General features: G+C 43.9%; 1 long non-coding RNA gene across 42 annotated transcripts in view; it reads right to left on the bottom strand.

Moving 5' to 3' along the window:
• Positions 1 to 19,194, bottom strand: part of LOC307181352 — a 1,649,813-nt gene that overhangs the window by 1,439,062 nt on the left and 191,557 nt on the right. Inside the window, exon 5 of one of the 42 annotated variants that reach the window (XR_013826487.1) lies at positions 7,125 to 7,143. The exons of 39 other annotated variants lie outside the window; for them this stretch is intronic. This is a non-coding gene — a long non-coding RNA (uncharacterized lncRNA). Of the gene's footprint in view, positions 1 to 7,124; positions 7,144 to 15,024; positions 15,044 to 16,602; positions 16,622 to 19,194 lie in introns of those variants that run through there. 2 more of the 42 variants (XR_013826488.1, XR_013826489.1) reach the window with 2 other exon arrangements.

Genomic DNA, 19,194 nt, shown 5'->3' with positions numbered 1-19,194 from the left:
TTAACCAAAGGCTCAGCGTGCCGTGCCGGAACCAGATTAGGGCCTGAAGCCATCCTGCGGTGTTGCGGCCAGCTCACAAGAAAGCGAGTTGAAGAAAGGAGCTCAGGGGCACTGTAATTCACAAACCTGCAGAGTTATAAATGACAGCTATCGTCCAAAAATAGACTGAAGTAAGGCTGCCAAGAGGACTTGAAAGCGGGGCAGAATTGCAGGAAACCGATTTCAGGAGGTAGACTGGAATTGCATTGAAAGCATAGGAAAAGAGGCAGAACGTCCACAATGATGCACTTGGCCAAAAAGGGCGTATGCGTTTTTTCCTGAATATATTCAGGTAAAAACGCATACGCCCTTTTTGGCCAAGCAAGCAAACTTGCAAAGGAAATCTGCACTACAATGAAGTGTCACTTCCCCCCGGTCAAAAGGGCCATCTGAAAAAAGTGTAAAATCCAGAAAGGCAGGACAGGCCATGGAGAACTGGGAGCCTTGTTATGCTGATGGGCGGGATGTAAATTGCCAACAGACACTCAGGAGAAGTGTATGGTGTTTCCTGAAACATCGAAAAAACAAAGCAACAGAGTCTAGGGCACTTCCACTTATGGTCCTATAGCTTAGGGAAATTAAAATCAAAAAGACACAGCCACCCCAAAATTTGGGACGCCTCTGTTTACAAGAACCTCGTTTACCATACAAGTTCAACATCGCAGAAAGTGAAAAATGGATAAAGATGTTGTGGTATTTACTTACAAAGCAATATCACTCAGCAATGAAGTCTATGTCATCAGGCCCTTAGCAGCACAATGAGTGGATTCAGGTATGATGATTCTAACTGAAATAAGTCACACAGAAAAAGAAACATCATAAGATATCAGTAATACACGGAATGTAAACTTGGCTACACAGGAACTGAATTACAGAACAGAACAGGGTCTCAAATTTAGAAAACCAACTTATGCTTGCTTAAGGGTAAAGGTGAGTTGGGGTGCTGCATAAAACCAGAGATCGAAATGAGCACAGATAAAGTTCCTTAAGCCAAATATGGAATAGACAAGAGCTACTGCTTGCTCAACGAAATGGACTCGACACCGCATATTAAACGCCTAAGAATGTACCTGACTAGTAAGTATCTTAAAACCTATGGATTGCTATGTCTCCGAAAGAGAATGAAGCATGTGTACAGGGGCATAAACACAGCAGTGAAAGGATTGGAGAGGTTCGGTGAGCAAAAGAAGACCCTTTGAAGTCATATTACATGGTACCCATTCCACGGGTTTTAACTACCCAGGTTTAAGGTATTCTTCCTTCAGCCTAAACTTGCATGTGGAACCTAGAGTATGATCAACCATGTGATCGGGAGACGTGTTCAAATATGTCTCAGTTTTCGTACCCTGGTACTCGGGTGCAACATTCCAGACGCTTTACTAACACTCTCCCCACTTGGAGAGTCAGTCCCTTTAACCTCCTGTTTGGCCCAGTTTGCAATTTCTGTGGAAGATGAACAGGAATAGCGAGAACGAATGAGAGACTAGCTGAAGGTGTCTGGATGGGCAAATTTAACTCTCATTTCCCACCACGAAGAGGAATTAACCAAAGGCTCAGCGTGCCGTGCCAGAACCAGATTAGGGCCTGAAGACATCCTGCGGTGTTGCGGCCAGCTCACAAGAAAGCGAGTTGAAGAAAGGAGCTCAGGGGCACTGTAATTCACAAACCTGCAGAGTTATAAATGACAGCTATCGTCCAAAAATAGACTGAAGTAAGGCTGCCAAGAGGACTTGAAAGCGGGGCAGAATTGCAGGAAACCGATTTCAGGAGGTAGACTGGAATTGCATTGAAAGCATAGGAAAAGAGGCAGAACGTCCACAATGATGCACTTGGCCAAAAAGGGCGTATGCGTTTTTTCCTGAATATGTTCAGGAAAAAACGCATACGCCCTTTTTGGCCAACCAAGCAAACTTGCAAAGGAAATCTGCACTACAAAGAAGTCTCACTTCCCCCCGGTCAAAAGGGCCATCTGAAAAAAGTGTAAAATCCAGAAAGGCAGGACAGGCCATGGAGAACTGGGAGCCTTGTTATCCTGATGGGCGGGATGTAAATTGCCAACAGAAACTCGGGAGAAGTGTATGGTGTTTCCTGAAACATCGAAAAAAACAAAACAACAGAGTCTAGGGCACTTCCACTTATGGTCCTATAGCTTAGGGAAATTAAAATCAAAAAGACACAGCCACCCCAAAGTTTGGGACGCCTCTGTTTACAAGAACCTCGTTTACCGTGCAAGTTCAATATCACAGAAAGTGAAAAATGGATAAAGAACTTGTGGTACTTACGTACAATGCAGTATCACTCAGCAATGAAATCTATGTCATCAGGCCCGTAGCAGCATAATGAGTGGATTCAGGTACGATGATTCTAACTGAAATAAGTCACACAGAAAAAGAAACATCATAATATATCACTAATACACGGAATGTAAACTTGGCTACACAGGAACTGAATTCCAAAACAGAACAGGGTCTCAAATTTAGAAAACCAACTTATGCTTGCTTAAGGGGAAAGGTGAGTTGGGGTGCTGCATAAAACCAAAGATAGAAATGAGCACAGATAAATTTCCTTAAGCCAAATATGGAATAGACAAGAGCTACTCCTTGCTCAACGAAATGGACTCAACACCCCATATTAAACGCCTAAGAATGTACGTGACTAGTAAGTATCTTAAAACCTATGGATTGCTGTGTCTCCAAAAGAGAATCAAGCGTGTGTACAGGAGCATAAACACAGCAGTGAAAGGATTGGAGAGGTTCGGTGAGCAAAAGAAGACCCTTTGAAGTCATGTTACATGGTACCCATTCCACGGGTTTCAACTACCCAGGTTTAAGGTATTCTTCCTTCAGCTAAAACATGCATGTGGAACCTAGAGTATGATCAACCATGTGATCGGGAGACGTGTTCAAATATGTCTCAGTTTTCATACCCTGGTACTCGGGTGCAACATTCCAGACGCTTTACTAACACTCTCCCGACTTGGAGAGTCAGTCCCTTTAACCTCCTATTTGGCCCAGTTTTCAATTTCTGCGGAAGATGAACAGGAATAGCGAGAACCAATGAGAGACTAGCTGGAGGTGTCTGGATGGGCAAATTTAACTCTCATTTCCCACCAGGAAGATGAATTAACCAAAGGCTCAGCGTGCCGTGCCAGAACCAGATTAGGGCCTGAAGCCATCCTGCGGTATTGCGGCCAGCTCAAAAGAAAGCGAGTTGAAGAAAGGAGCTCAGGGGCACTGTAATTCACAAACCTGCAGAGTTATAAATGACAGCTATCGTCCAAAAATAGACTGAAGTAAGGCTGCCAAGAGGACTTGAAAGCGGGGCAGAATTGCAGGAAACCGATTTCAGGAGGTAGACTGGAATTGCATTGAAAGCATAGGAAAAGAGGCAGAATGTCCACAATGATGCACTTGGCCAAAAAGTGCGTATGCGTTTTTTCCTGAATATATTCAGGAAAAAACGCATACGCCCTTTTTGGCCAACCAAGCAAGCTTGCAAAGGAAATCTGCACTACAATGAAGTCTCACTTCCCCCCGGTCAAAAGGGCCATCTGAAAAAAGGGTAAAATCCAGAAAGGCAGGACAGGCCATGGAGAACTGGGAGCCTTGTTATGCTGAAGGGCGGGATGTAAATTGCCAACAACCACTCGGGAGAAGTGTATGGTGTTTCCTGAAACATCTAAAAAACAAAGCAACAGAACCTAGGGCACTTCCACTTATGGTCCTATAGCTTAGGGAAATTAAAATCAAAAAGACACAGCCACCCCAAAGTTTGGGACGCCTCTGTTTACAAGAACCTCGTTTACCGTACAAGTTCAATATCACAGAAAGTGAAAAATGCATAAAGAACTTGTGGTACTTACGTACAATGCAGTATCACTCAGCAATGAAATCTATGTCATCAGGCCCGTAGCAGCATAATGAGTAGATTCAGGTACGATGATTCTAACTGAAATAAGTCACACAGAAAAAGAAACATCATAAGATATCACTAATACACGGAATGTAAACTTGGCTACACAGGAACTGAATTACAGAACAGAACAGGTTCTCAAATTTAGAAAAGCAACTTATGCTTGCTTAAGGGGAAAGGTGAGTTGGGGTGCTGCATAAAACCAGAGATTGAAATGAGCACAGATAAAGTTCCTTAAGCCAAATATGGAATAGACAAGAGCTACTCCTTGCTCAACGAAATGGACTCAACACCGCATATTAAACGCCTAAGAATGTACCTGACTAGTAAGTATCTTAAAACCTATGGATTGCTATGTCTCCGAAAGAGAATCAAGCATGTGTACAGGGGCATAAACGCAGCAGTGATAGGATTGGAGATGTTCGGTGAGCAAATGAAGACCCTTTGAAGTCATATTGCATGGTACCCATTCCACGGGTTTCAACTACCCAGGTTTTAGGTATTCTTCCTTCAGCTAAAACATGCATGTGGAACCCGGAGTATGATCAACCATGTGATCGGGAGACGTGTTCAAATATGTCTCAGTTTTCGTACCCTGGTACTCGGGTGCAACATTCCAGACGCTTTACTAACACTCTCCCGACTTGGAGAGTCAGTCCCTTTAACCTCCTGTTTGGCCCAGTTTGCAATTTCTGTGGAAGATGAACAGGAATAGCGAGAACCAATGAGAGACTAGCTGGAGGTGTCTGGATGGGCAAATTTAACTCTCATTTCCCACCAGGAAGAGGAATTAACCAAAGGCTCAGCGTGCCGTGCCGGAACCAGATTAGGGCCTGAAGCCATCCTGCGGTGTTGCGGCCAGCTCAAAAGAAAGCGAGTTGAAGAAAGGAGCTCAGGGGCACTGTAATTCACAAACCTGCAGAGTTATAAATGACAGCTATCGTCCAAAAATAGACTGAAGTAAGGCTGCCAAGAGGACTTGAAAGCGGGGCAGAATTGCAGGAAACCGATTTCAGGAGGTAGACTGGAATTGCATTGAAAGCATAGGAAAAGAGGCAGAACGTCCACAATGATGCACTTGGCCAAAAAGGGCGTATGCGTTTTTTCCTGAATATATTCAGGAAAAAACGCATACGCCCTTTTTGGCCAACCAAGCAAACTTGCAAAGGAAATCTGCACTACAATGAAGTCTCACTTCCCCCCGGTCAAAAGGGCCATCTGAAAAAAGTGTAAAATCCAGAAAGGCAGGACAGGCCATGGAGAACTGGGAGCCTTGTTATGCTGATGGGCGGGATGTAAATTGCCAACAGACACTCGGGAGAAGTGTATGGTGTTTCCTGAAACATCTAAAAAACAAAGCAACAGAGCCTAGGGCACTTCCACTTATGGTCCTATAGCTTAGGGAAATTAAAATCAAAAAGACACAGCCACCCCAAAGTTTGGGACACCTCTGTTTACAAGAACCTCGTTTACCGTACAAGTTCAATATCACAGAAAGTGAAAAATGCATAAAGAACTTGTGGTACTTACGTACAATGCAGTATCACTCAGCAATGAAATCTATGTCATCAGGCCCGTAGCAGCATAATGAGTAGATTCAGGTACGATGATTCTAACTGAAATAAGTCACACAGAAAAAGAAACATCATAAGATATCACTAATACACGGAATGTAAACCTGGCTACACAGGAACTGCATTCCAAAACAGAACAGGGTCTCAAATTTAGAAAACCAACTTATGCTTGCTTAAGGGGAAAGGTGAGTTGGGGTGCTGCATAAAACCAGAGATTGAAATGAGCACAGATAAAGTTCCTTAAGCCAAATATGGAATAGACAAGAGCTACTCCTTGCTCAACGAAATGGACTCAACACCCCATATTAAACGCCTAAGAATGTACCTGACTAGTAAGTATCTTAAAACCTATGGATTGCTATGTCTCTGAAAGAGAATCAAGCATGTGTACAGGGGCATAAACGCAGCAGTGATAGGATTGGAGAGGTTTGGTGAGCAAATGAAGACCCTTTGAAGTCATATTGCATGGTACCCATTCCACGGGTTTCAACTACCCAGGTTTTAGGTATTCTTCCTTCAGCTAAAACATGCATGTGGAACCTAGAGTATGATCAACCATGTGATCGGGAGACGTGTTCAAATATGTTCCAGTTTTCGTACCCTGGTACTCAGGTGCAACATTCCAGACGCTTTACTAACACTCTCCCCACTTGGAGAGTCAGCGCCTTTAACCTCCTGTTTGGCCCAGTTTGCAATTTCTGCGGAAGATGAACAGGAATAGCGAGAACCAATGAGAGACTAGCTGGAGGTGTCTGGACGGGCAAATTTAACTCTCATTTCCCACCAGGAAGAGGAATTAACCAAAGGCTCTGCGTGCCGTGCCGGTACCAGATTAGGGCCTCAAGCAATCCTGCAGTGTGGCGGCCAGGTCACAAGAAAGTGAGTTGAAGAAAGGAGCTCAGGGGCACTGTAATTCACAAACCTGCAGAGTTATAAATGACAGCTATCGTCCAAAAATAGACTGAAGTAAGGCTGCCAAGAGGACTTGAAAGCGGGGCAGAATTGCAGGAAACCGATTTCAGGAGGTAGACTGGAATTGCATTGAAAGCATAGGAAAAGAGGCAGAACGTCCACAATGATGCACTTGGCCAAAAAGGGCGTATGCGTTTTTTCCTGAATATATTCAGGAAAAAACGCATACGCCCTTTTTGGCCAACCAAGCAAGCTTGCAAAGGAAATCTGCACTACAATGAAGTCTCACTTCCCCCCGGTCAAAACGGCCATCTGAAAAAAGGGTAAAATCCAGAAAGGCAGGACAGGCCATGGAGAACTGGGAGCCTTGTTATGCTGAAGGGCGGGATGTAAATTGCCAACAACCACTCGGGAGAAGTGTATGGTGTTTCCTGAAACATCTAAAAAACAAAGCAACAGAACCTAGGGCACTTCCACTTATGGTCCTATAGCTTAGGGAAATTAAAATCAAAAAGACACAGCCACCCCAAAGTTTGGGACGCCTCTGTTTACAAGAACCTTGTTTACCGTACAAGTTCAATATCACAGAAAGTGAAAAATGGATAAAGAACTTGTGGTACTTACGTACAATGCAGTATCACTCAGCAATGAAATCTATGTCATCAGGCCCGTGGCAGCATAATGAGTGGATTCAGGTACGATGATGCTAACTGAAATAAGTCACACAGAAAAAGAAACATCATAAGATATCAGTAATACACGGAATGGAAACTTGGCTACACAGGAACTGAATTACAGAACAGAACAGGGTCTCAAATTTAGAAAGCCAACTTATGCTTGCTTAAGGGGAAAGGTGAGTTGTGGTGCTGCATAAAACCAGAGATTGAAATGAGCACAGATAAAGTTCCTTAAGCCAAATATGGAATAGACAAGAGCTACTCCTTGCTCAACGAAATGGACTCAACACCCCATATTAAACGTCTAAGAATGTACCTGACTAGTAAGTATCTTAAAACCTATGGATTGCTATGTCTCCAAAAGAGAATCAAGCGTGTGTACAGGGGCATAAACGCATCAGTGATAGGATTGGAGAGGTTCGGTGAGCAAATGAAGACCCTTTGAAGTCATATTGCATGGTACCCATTCCACGGGTCTCAACTCTGCAGGTTTCAGGTATTCTTCCCTCAGCTAAAACATGCATGTGGAACCTAGAGTATGATCAACCATGTGATCGGGAGACGTGTTCAAATATGTCTCAGTTTTTGTACCCTGGTACTCGGGTGCAACATTCCAGACGCTTTACTAACACTCTCCCGACTTCAGAGTCAATCCCTTAAATCTCCTGTTTGGCCCAGTTTGCAATTTCTGCGGAAGATGAACAGGAATAGCGAGAACCAATGAGAGACTAGCTGGAGGTGTCCTGACGGGCAAATTTAACACTCATTTCCCACCAGGAAGAGGAATTAACCAAAGGCTCAGCGTGCCGTGCCGGAACCAGATTAGGGCCTGAAGCCATCCTGCGGTGTTGCGGCCAGCTCACAAGAAAGCGAGTTGAAGAAAGGAGCTCAGGGGCACTGTAATTCACAAACCTGCAGAGTTATAAATGACAGCTATCGTCCAAAAATAGACTGAAGTAAGGCTGCCAAGAGGACTTGAAAGCGGGGCAGAATTGCAGGAAACCGATTTCAGGAGGTAGACTGGAATTGCATTGAAAGCATAGGAAAAGAGGCAGAACGTCCACAATGATGCACTTGGCCAAAAAGGGCGTATGCGTTTTTTCCTGAATATATTCAGGTAAAAACGCATACGCCATTTTTGGCCAAGCAAGCAAACTTGCAAAGGAAATCTGCACTACAATGAAGTGTCACTTCCCCCCGGTCAAAAGGGCCATCTGAAAAAAGTGTAAAATCCAGAAAGGCAGGACAGGCCATGGAGAACTGGGAGCCTTGTTATGCTGATGGGCGGGATGTAAATTGCCAACAGACACTCAGGAGAAGTGTATGGTGTTTCCTGAAACATCGAAAAAACAAAGCAACAGAGTCTAGGGCACTTCCACTTATGGTCCTATAGCTTAGGGAAATTAAAATCAAAAAGACACAGCCACCCCAAAATTTGGGACGCCTCTGTTTACAAGAACCTCGTTTACCATACAAGTTCAACATCGCAGAAAGTGAAAAATGGATAAAGATGTTGTGGTATTTACTTACAAAGCAATATCACTCAGCAATGAAGTCTATGTCATCAGGCCCTTAGCAGCACAATGAGTGGATTCAGGTATGATGATTCTAACTGAAATAAGTCACACAGAAAAAGAAACATCATAAGATATCAGTAATACACGGAATGTAAACTTGGCTACACAGGAACTGAATTACAGAACAGAACAGGGTCTCAAATTTAGAAAACCAACTTATGCTTGCTTAAGGGTAAAGGTGAGTTGGGGTGCTGCATAAAACCAGAGATCGAAATGAGCACAGATAAAGTTCCTTAAGCCAAATATGGAATAGACAAGAGCTACTGCTTGCTCAACGAAATGGACTCGACACCGCATATTAAACGCCTAAGAATGTACCTGACTAGTAAGTATCTTAAAACCTATGGATTGCTATGTCTCCGAAAGAGAATGAAGCATGTGTACAGGGGCATAAACACAGCAGTGAAAGGATTGGAGAGGTTCGGTGAGCAAAAGAAGACCCTTTGAAGTCATATTACATGGTACCCATTCCACGGGTTTTAACTACCCAGGTTTAAGGTATTCTTCCTTCAGCCTAAACTTGCATGTGGAACCTAGAGTATGATCAACCATGTGATCGGGAGACGTGTTCAAATATGTCTCAGTTTTCGTACCCTGGTACTCGGGTGCAACATTCCAGACGCTTTACTAACACTCTCCCCACTTGGAGAGTCAGTCCCTTTAACCTCCTGTTTGGCCCAGTTTGCAATTTCTGTGGAAGATGAACAGGAATAGCGAGAACGAATGAGAGACTAGCTGAAGGTGTCTGGATGGGCAAATTTAACTCTCATTTCCCACCACGAAGAGGAATTAACCAAAGGCTCAGCGTGCCGTGCCAGAACCAGATTAGGGCCTGAAGACATCCTGCGGTGTTGCGGCCAGCTCACAAGAAAGCGAGTTGAAGAAAGGAGCTCAGGGGCACTGTAATTCACAAACCTGCAGAGTTATAAATGACAGCTATCGTCCAAAAATAGACTGAAGTAAGGCTGCCAAGAGGACTTGAAAGCGGGGCAGAATTGCAGGAAACCGATTTCAGGAGGTAGACTGGAATTGCATTGAAAGCATAGGAAAAGAGGCAGAACGTCCACAATGATGCACTTGGCCAAAAAGGGCGTATGCGTTTTTTCCTGAATATGTTCAGGAAAAAACGCATACGCCCTTTTTGGCCAACCAAGCAAACTTGCAAAGGAAATCTGCACTACAAAGAAGTCTCACTTCCCCCCGGTCAAAAGGGCCATCTGAAAAAAGTGTAAAATCCAGAAAGGCAGGACAGGCCATGGAGAACTGGGAGCCTTGTTATCCTGATGGGCGGGATGTAAATTGCCAACAGAAACTCGGGAGAAGTGTATGGTGTTTCCTGAAACATCGAAAAAAACAAAACAACAGAGTCTAGGGCACTTCCACTTATGGTCCTATAGCTTAGGGAAATTAAAATCAAAAAGACACAGCCACCCCAAAGTTTGGGACGCCTCTGTTTACAAGAACCTCGTTTACCGTGCAAGTTCAATATCACAGAAAGTGAAAAATGGATAAAGAACTTGTGGTACTTACGTACAATGCAGTATCACTCAGCAATGAAATCTATGTCATCAGGCCCGTAGCAGCATAATGAGTGGATTCAGGTACGATGATTCTAACTGAAATAAGTCACACAGAAAAAGAAACATCATAATATATCACTAATACACGGAATGTAAACTTGGCTACACAGGAACTGAATTCCAAAACAGAACAGGGTCTCAAATTTAGAAAACCAACTTATGCTTGCTTAAGGGGAAAGGTGAGTTGGGGTGCTGCATAAAACCAAAGATAGAAATGAGCACAGATAAATTTCCTTAAGCCAAATATGGAATAGACAAGAGCTACTCCTTGCTCAACGAAATGGACTCAACACCCCATATTAAACGCCTAAGAATGTACGTGACTAGTAAGTATCTTAAAACCTATGGATTGCTGTGTCTCCAAAAGAGAATCAAGCGTGTGTACAGGAGCATAAACACAGCAGTGAAAGGATTGGAGAGGTTCGGTGAGCAAAAGAAGACCCTTTGAAGTCATGTTACATGGTACCCATTCCACGGGTTTCAACTACCCAGGTTTAAGGTATTCTTCCTTCAGCTAAAACATGCATGTGGAACCTAGAGTATGATCAACCATGTGATCGGGAGACGTGTTCAAATATGTCTCAGTTTTCATACCCTGGTACTCGGGTGCAACATTCCAGACGCTTTACTAACACTCTCCCGACTTGGAGAGTCAGTCCCTTTAACCTCCTATTTGGCCCAGTTTTCAATTTCTGCGGAAGATGAACAGGAATAGCGAGAACCAATGAGAGACTAGCTGGAGGTGTCTGGATGGGCAAATTTAACTCTCATTTCCCACCAGGAAGATGAATTAACCAAAGGCTCAGCGTGCCGTGCCAGAACCAGATTAGGGCCTGAAGCCATCCTGCGGTATTGCGGCCAGCTCAAAAGAAAGCGAGTTGAAGAAAGGAGCTCAGGGGCACTGTAATTCACAAACCTGCAGAGTTATAAATGACAGCTATCGTCCAAAAATAGACTGAAGTAAGGCTGCCAAGAGGACTTGAAAGCGGGGCAGAATTGCAGGAAACCGATTTCAGGAGGTAGACTGGAATTGCATTGAAAGCATAGGAAAAGAGGCAGAATGTCCACAATGATGCACTTGGCCAAAAAGTGCGTATGCGTTTTTTCCTGAATATATTCAGGAAAAAACGCATACGCCCTTTTTGGCCAACCAAGCAAGCTTGCAAAGGAAATCTGCACTACAATGAAGTCTCACTTCCCCCCGGTCAAAAGGGCCATCTGAAAAAAGGGTAAAATCCAGAAAGGCAGGACAGGCCATGGAGAACTGGGAGCCTTGTTATGCTGAAGGGCGGGATGTAAATTGCCAACAACCACTCGGGAGAAGTGTATGGTGTTTCCTGAAACATCTAAAAAACAAAGCAACAGAACCTAGGGCACTTCCACTTATGGTCCTATAGCTTAGGGAAATTAAAATCAAAAAGACACAGCCACCCCAAAGTTTGGGACGCCTCTGTTTACAAGAACCTCGTTTACCGTACAAGTTCAATATCACAGAAAGTGAAAAATGCATAAAGAACTTGTGGTACTTACGTACAATGCAGTATCACTCAGCAATGAAATCTATGTCATCAGGCCCGTAGCAGCATAATGAGTAGATTCAGGTACGATGATTCTAACTGAAATAAGTCACACAGAAAAAGAAACATCATAAGATATCACTAATACACGGAATGTAAACTTGGCTACACAGGAACTGAATTACAGAACAGAACAGGTTCTCAAATTTAGAAAAGCAACTTATGCTTGCTTAAGGGGAAAGGTGAGTTGGGGTGCTGCATAAAACCAGAGATTGAAATGAGCACAGATAAAGTTCCTTAAGCCAAATATGGAATAGACAAGAGCTACTCCTTGCTCAACGAAATGGACTCAACACCGCATATTAAACGCCTAAGAATGTACCTGACTAGTAAGTATCTTAAAACCTATGGATTGCTATGTCTCCGAAAGAGAATCAAGCATGTGTACAGGGGCATAAACGCAGCAGTGATAGGATTGGAGATGTTCGGTGAGCAAATGAAGACCCTTTGAAGTCATATTGCATGGTACCCATTCCACGGGTTTCAACTACCCAGGTTTTAGGTATTCTTCCTTCAGCTAAAACATGCATGTGGAACCCGGAGTATGATCAACCATGTGATCGGGAGACGTGTTCAAATATGTCTCAGTTTTCGTACCCTGGTACTCGGGTGCAACATTCCAGACGCTTTACTAACACTCTCCCGACTTGGAGAGTCAGTCCCTTTAACCTCCTGTTTGGCCCAGTTTGCAATTTCTTTGGAAGATGAACAGGAATAGCGAGAACCAATGAGAGACTAGCTGGAGGTGTCTGGATGGGCAAATTTAACTCTCATTTCCCACCAGGAAGAGGAATTAACCAAAGGCTCAGCGTGCCGTGCCGGAACCAGATTAGGGCCTGAAGCCATCCTGCGGTGTTGCGGCCAGCTCAAAAGAAAGCGAGTTGAAGAAAGGAGCTCAGGGGCACTGTAATTCACAAACCTGCAGAGTTATAAATGACAGCTATCGTCCAAAAATAGACTGAAGTAAGGCTGCCAAGAGGACTTGAAAGCGGGGCAGAATTGCAGGAAACCGATTTCAGGAGGTAGACTGGAATTGCATTGAAAGCATAGGAAAAGAGGCAGAACGTCCACAATGATGCACTTGGCCTAAAAGGGCGTATGCGTTTTTTCCTGAATATATTCAGGAAAAAACGCATACGCCCTTTTTGGCCAACCAAGCAAACTTGCAAAGGAAATCTGCACTACAATGAAGTCTCACTTCCCCCCGGTCAAAAGGGCCATCTGAAAAAAGTGTAAAATCCAGAAAGGCAGGACAGGCCATGGAGAACTGGGAGCCTTGTTATGCTGATGGGCGGGATGTAAATTGCCAACAGACACTCGGGAGAAGTGTATGGTGTTTCCTGAAACATCTAAAAAACAAAGCAACGGAGCCTAGGGCACTTCCACTTATGGTCCTATAGCTTAGGGAAATTAAAATCAAAAAGACACAGCCACCCCAAAGTTTGGGACACCTCTGTTTACAAGAACCTCGTTTACCGTACAAGTTCAATATCACAGAAAGTGAAAAATGCATAAAGAACTTGTGGTACTTACGTACAATGCAGTATCACTCAGCAATGAAATCTATGTCATCAGGCCCGTAGCAGCATAATGAGTAGATTCAGGTACGATGATTCTAACTGAAATAAGTCACACAGAAAAAGAAACATCATAAGATATCACTAATACACGGAATGTAAACCTGGCTACACAGGAACTGCATTCCAAAACAGAACAGGGTCTCAAATTTAGAAAACCAACTTATGCTTGCTTAAGGGGAAAGGTGAGTTGGGGTGCTGCATAAAACCAGAGATTGAAATGAGCACAGATAAAGTTCCTTAAGCCAAATATGGAATAGACAAGAGCTACTCCTTGCTCAACGAAATGGACTCAACACCCCATATTAAACGCCTAAGAATGTACCTGACTAGTAAGTATCTTAAAACCTATGGATTGCTATGTCTCTGAAAGAGAATCAAGCATGTGTACAGGGGCATAAACGCAGCAGTGATAGGATTGGAGAGGTTTGGTGAGCAAATGAAGACCCTTTGAAGTCATATTGCATGGTACCCATTCCACGGGTTTCAACTACCCAGGTTTTAGGTATTCTTCCTTCAGCTAAAACATGCATGTGGAACCTAGAGTATGATCAACCATGTGATCGGGAGACGTGTTCAAATATGTTCCAGTTTTCGTACCCTGGTACTCAGGTGCAACATTCCAGACGCTTTACTAACACTCTCCCCACTTGGAGAGTCAGCGCCTTTAACCTCCTGTTTGGCCCAGTTTGCAATTTCTGCGGAAGATGAACAGGAATAGCGAGAACCAATGAGAGACTAGCTGGAGGTGTCTGGACGGGCAAATTTAACTCTCATTTCCCACCAGGAAGAGGAAATAACCAAAGGCTCAGCGTGCCGTGCCGGATCCAGATTAGGGCCTGAAGCCATCCTGCGGTGTTGCGGCCAGGTCACAAGAAAGCGAGTTGAAGAAAGGAGCTCAGGGGCACTGTAATTCACAAACCTGCAGAGTTATAAATGACAGCTATCGTCCAAAAATAGACTGAAGTAAGGCTGCCAAGAGGACTTGAAAGCGGGGCAGAATTGCAGGAAACCGATTTCAGGAGGTAGACTGGAATTGCATTGAAAGCATAGGAAAAGAGGCAGAACGTCCACAATGATGCACTTGGCCAAAAAGGGCGTATGCGTTTTTTCCTGAATATATTCAGGAAAAAACGCATACGCCCTTTTTGGCCAACCAAGCAAGCTTGCAAAGGAAATCTGCACTACAATGAAGTCTCACTTCCCCCCGGTCAAAACGGCCATCTGAAAAAAGGGTAAAATCCAGAAAGGCAGGACAGGCCATGGAGAACTGGGAGCCTTGTTATGCTGAAGGGCGGGATGTAAATTGCCAACAACCACTCGGGAGAAGTGTATGGTGTTTCCTGAAACATCTAAAAAACAAAGCAACAGAACCTAGGGCACTTCCACTTATGGTCCTATAGCTTAGGGAAATTAAAATCAAAAAGACACAGCCACCCCAAAGTTTGGAACGGCTCTGTTTACAAGAACCTCGTTTACAGTACAAGTTCAACATCGCAGAAAGTGAAAAATGGGTAAAGAAGTTGTGGTATTTACTTACAAAACAATATCACTCAGCAATGAAATCTGTGTCATCAGGCCCTTAGCAGCACAATGAGTGGATTGAGGTATGATGATTCTAACTGAAATAAGTCACACAGAAAAAGAAACATCATAAGATATCAGTAATACACGGAATGGAAACTTGGCTACACAGGAACTGAATTACAGAACAGAACAGGGTCTCAAATTTAGAAAACCAACTTATGCTTGCTTAAGGGTAAAGGTGAGTTGGGGTGCTGCATAAAACCAGAGATTGAAATGAGCACAGATAAAGTTCCTTAAGCCAAATATGGAATAGACAAGAGCTACTCCTTGCTCAACGAAATGGACTCAACACCGCATATTAAACGCCTAAGAATGTACCTGACTAGTAAGTATCTTAAAACCTATGGATTGCTATGTCTCCGAAAGAGAATCAAGCATGTGTACAGGGGCATAAACGCAGCAGTGATAGGATTGGAGAGGTTCGGTGAGCAAATGAATACCCTTTGAAGTCATATTGCATGGTACCCATTCCACGGGTTTCAACTACCCAGGTTTTAGGTATTCTTCCTTCAGCTAAAACATGCATGTGGAACCCAGAGTATGATCAACCATGTGATCGGGAGACGTGTTCAAATATGTTTCAGTTTTCCTCCCCTGGTACTCGGGTGCAACATTCCAGACGCTTTACTAACACTCTCCCCACTTGGAGAGTCAGCGCCTTTAACCTCCTGTTTGGCCCAGTTTGCAATTTCTGCGGAAGATGAACAGGAATAGCGAGAACCAATGAGAGGCTAGCTGGAGGTGTCTGGACGGGCAAATTTAACTCTCATTTCCCACCAGGAAGAGGAAATAACCAAAGGCTCAGCGTGCCGTACCGGAACCAGATTATGGCCTGAAGCCAACCTGCGGTGCTGCGGCCAGCTCAAAAGAAAGCGAGTTGAAGAAAGGAGCTCAGGGGCACTGTAATTCACAAACCTGCAGAGTTATAAATGACAGCTATCGTCCAAAAATAGACTGAAGTAAGGCTGCCAAGAGGACTTGAAAGCGGGGCAGAATTGCAGGAAACCGATTTCAGGAGGTAGACTGGAATTGCATTGAAAGCATAGGAAAAGAGGCAGAACGTCCACAATGATGCACTTGGCCAAAAAGGGCGTATGCGTTTTTTCCTGAATATATTCAGGAAAAAACGCATACGCCCTTTTTGGCCAACCAAGCAAGCTTGCAAAGGAAATCTGCACTACAATGAAGTCTCACTTCCCCCCGGTCAGAAAGGCCATCTGTAAAAAGTGTAAAATCCAGAAAGATAACAGGCCATTGAGAACTGGGAGCCTTGTTATGCTGATGAGCGGGATGTAAATTGCCAACAGACACTTGGGAGAAGTGTATGGTGTTTCCTGAAACATCTAAAAAACAAAGCAAGAGAGCCTAGGGCACTTCCACTTATGGTCCTATAGCTTAGGGAATTTAAAATCAAAAAGACACAGCCACCCCAAAGTTTCGAATGGCTCTGTTTACAAGAACCTCGTTTACAGTACAAGTTCAACATCGCAGAACGTGAAAAATGGATAAAGAAGTTGTGGTATTTACTTACAAAGCAATATCACTCAGCAATGAAATCTGTGTCATCAGGCCCTTAGCATCACAATGAGTGGATTCAGGTATGATGATTCTAACTGAAATAAGTCACATAAAAAAGAAACATCATAAGATATCACTAATACACGGAATGTAAACTTGGCTACACAGGAACTGCATTCCAAAACAGAACAGGGTCTCAAATTTAGAAAACCAACTTATGCTTGCTTAAGGGGAAAGGTGAGTTGGGGTGCTGCATAAAACCAGAGATTGAAATGAGCACAGATAAAGTTCCTTAAGCCAAATATGGAATAGACAAGAGCTACTCCTTGCTCAAAGAATTGGACTCAACACCGCATATTAAACGCCTAAGAATGTACCTGACTAGTAAGTATCTTAAAACCTATGGATTGCTATGTCTCCGAAAGAGAATCAAGCATGTGTACAGGGGCATAAACGCAGCAGTGATAGGATTGGAGAGGTTCGGTGAGCAAATGAAGACCCTTTGAAGTCATATTGCATGGTACCCATTACACGGGTCTCAACTCTCCAGGTTTAAGGTATTCTTCCTTCAGCTAAAACATGCATGTGGAACCCGGAGTATGATCAACCATGTGAACGGGAGACGTGTTCAAATATGTCTCAGTTTTCCTACCCTGGTACTCGGGTGCAACATTCCAGACGCTTTACTAACACTCTCCCGACTTGGAGAGTCAGTCCCTTTAACCTCCTGTTTGGCCCAGTTTGCAATTTCTGCGGAAGATGAACAGGAATAGCGAGAACCAATGAGAGACTAGCTGGAGGTGTCTGAACGGGCAAATTTAACTCTCATTTCCCACCAGGAAGAGGAATTAACCAAAGGTTCAGCGTGCCGTGCCGGAACCAGATTAGGGCCTGAAGACATCCTGCGTTGTTGCGGCCAGGTCACAAGAAAGCGAGTTGAAGAAAGGAGCTCAGGGGCACTGTAATTCACAAACCTGCAGAGTTATAAATGACAGCTATCGTCCAAAATTAGACTGAAGTAAGGCTGCCAAGAGGACTCGAAAGCGGGGCAGAATTGCAGGAAACCGATTTCAGGAGGTAGATTGGAATTGCATTGAAAGCATAGGAAAAGAGGCAGAACGTCCACAATGATGCACTTGGCCAAAAAGGGCGTATGCGTTTTTTCCTGAATATATTCAGGAAAAAACGCATACGCCCTTTTTGGCCAACCAAGCAAACTTGCAAAGGAAATCTGCACTACAATGAAGTCTCACTTCCCCCCGGTCAAAAGGGCCATCTGAAAAAAGTGTAAAATCCAGAAAGGCAGGACAGGCCATGGAGAACTGGGAGCCTTGTTATGCTGATGGGCGGGATGTAAATTGCCAACAGACACTCCGGAGAAGTGTATGGTGTTTCCTGAAACATCTAAAAAACAAAGCAACAGAGCCTAGGGCACTTCCACTTATGGTCCTATAGCTTAGGGAAATGAAAATAAAAAAGACACCGCCACCCCAAAGTTTGGGACGCCTCTGTTTACAAGAACCTCGTTTACCGTACAAGTTCAATATCACAGAAAGTGAAAAATGGATAAAGAACTTGTGGTACTTACGTACAATGCAGTATCACTCAGCAATGAAACCTATGTCATCAGGCCCGTAGCAGCATAATGAGTGGATTCAGGTATGATGATTCTAACTGAAATAAGTCACACAGAAAAAGAAACATCATAAGATATCAGTAATACACGGAATGTAAACTTGGCTACACAGGAACTGAATTACAGAACAGAACAGGGTCTCAAATTTAGAAAACCAACTTATGCTTGCTTAAGGGGAAAGGTGAGTTGGGGTGCTGCATAAAACCAGAGATTGAAATGAGCACAAATAAAGTTCCTTAAGCCAAATATGGAATAGACAAGAGCTACTCCTTGCTCAACGAAATGGACTCAACACCGCATATTAAACGCCTAAGAATGTACCTGACTAGTAAGTATCTTAAAACCTATAGATTGCTATGTCTCCGAAAGAGAATCAAGCATGTGTACAGGGGCATAAACGCAGCAGTGGTAGGATTGGAGAGGTTCGGTGAGCAAATGAAGACGCTTTGAAGTCATATTGCATGGTACCCATTCCACGGGTTTCAACTACCCAGGTTTTAGGTATTCTTCCTTCAGCTAAAACATGCATGTGGAACCCAGAGTATGATCAACCATGTGATCGGGAGACGTGTTCAAATATGTCTCAGTTTTCGTACCCTGGTACTCAGGTGCAACATTCCAGACGCTTTACTAACACTCTCCCCACTTGGAGAGTCAGCGCCTTTAACCTCCTGTTTGGCCCAGTTTGCAATTTCTGCAGAAGATGAACAGGAATAGCGAGAACCAATGAGAGGCTAGCTGCAGGTGTCTGGACGGGCAAATTTAACTCTCATTTCCCACCAGGAAGAGGAATTAACCAAAGGCTCAGCATGCCGGTCCGGAACCAGATTAGGGCCCGAAGCCATCCTGCGGTTTTGCGGCCAGGTCACAAGAAAGCGAGTTGAAGAAAGGAGCTCAGGGGCACTGTAATTCACAAACCTGCAGAGTTATAAATGACAGCTATCGTCCAAAAATAGACTGAAGTAAGGCTGCCAAGAGGACTTGAAAGCGGGGCAGAATTGCAGGAAACCGATTTCAGGAGGTAGACT

This window comes from Stenella coeruleoalba, assembly GCF_951394435.1.
Source record: "Stenella coeruleoalba genome assembly, contig: scaffold_48, whole genome shotgun sequence".
NCBI classification, from domain to species: Eukaryota; Metazoa; Chordata; class Mammalia; order Artiodactyla; family Delphinidae; genus Stenella; species Stenella coeruleoalba.
The sequence above is the reverse complement of the archived record's forward strand: the minus strand, read 5'-3'. Positions and strand labels throughout refer to the sequence as shown.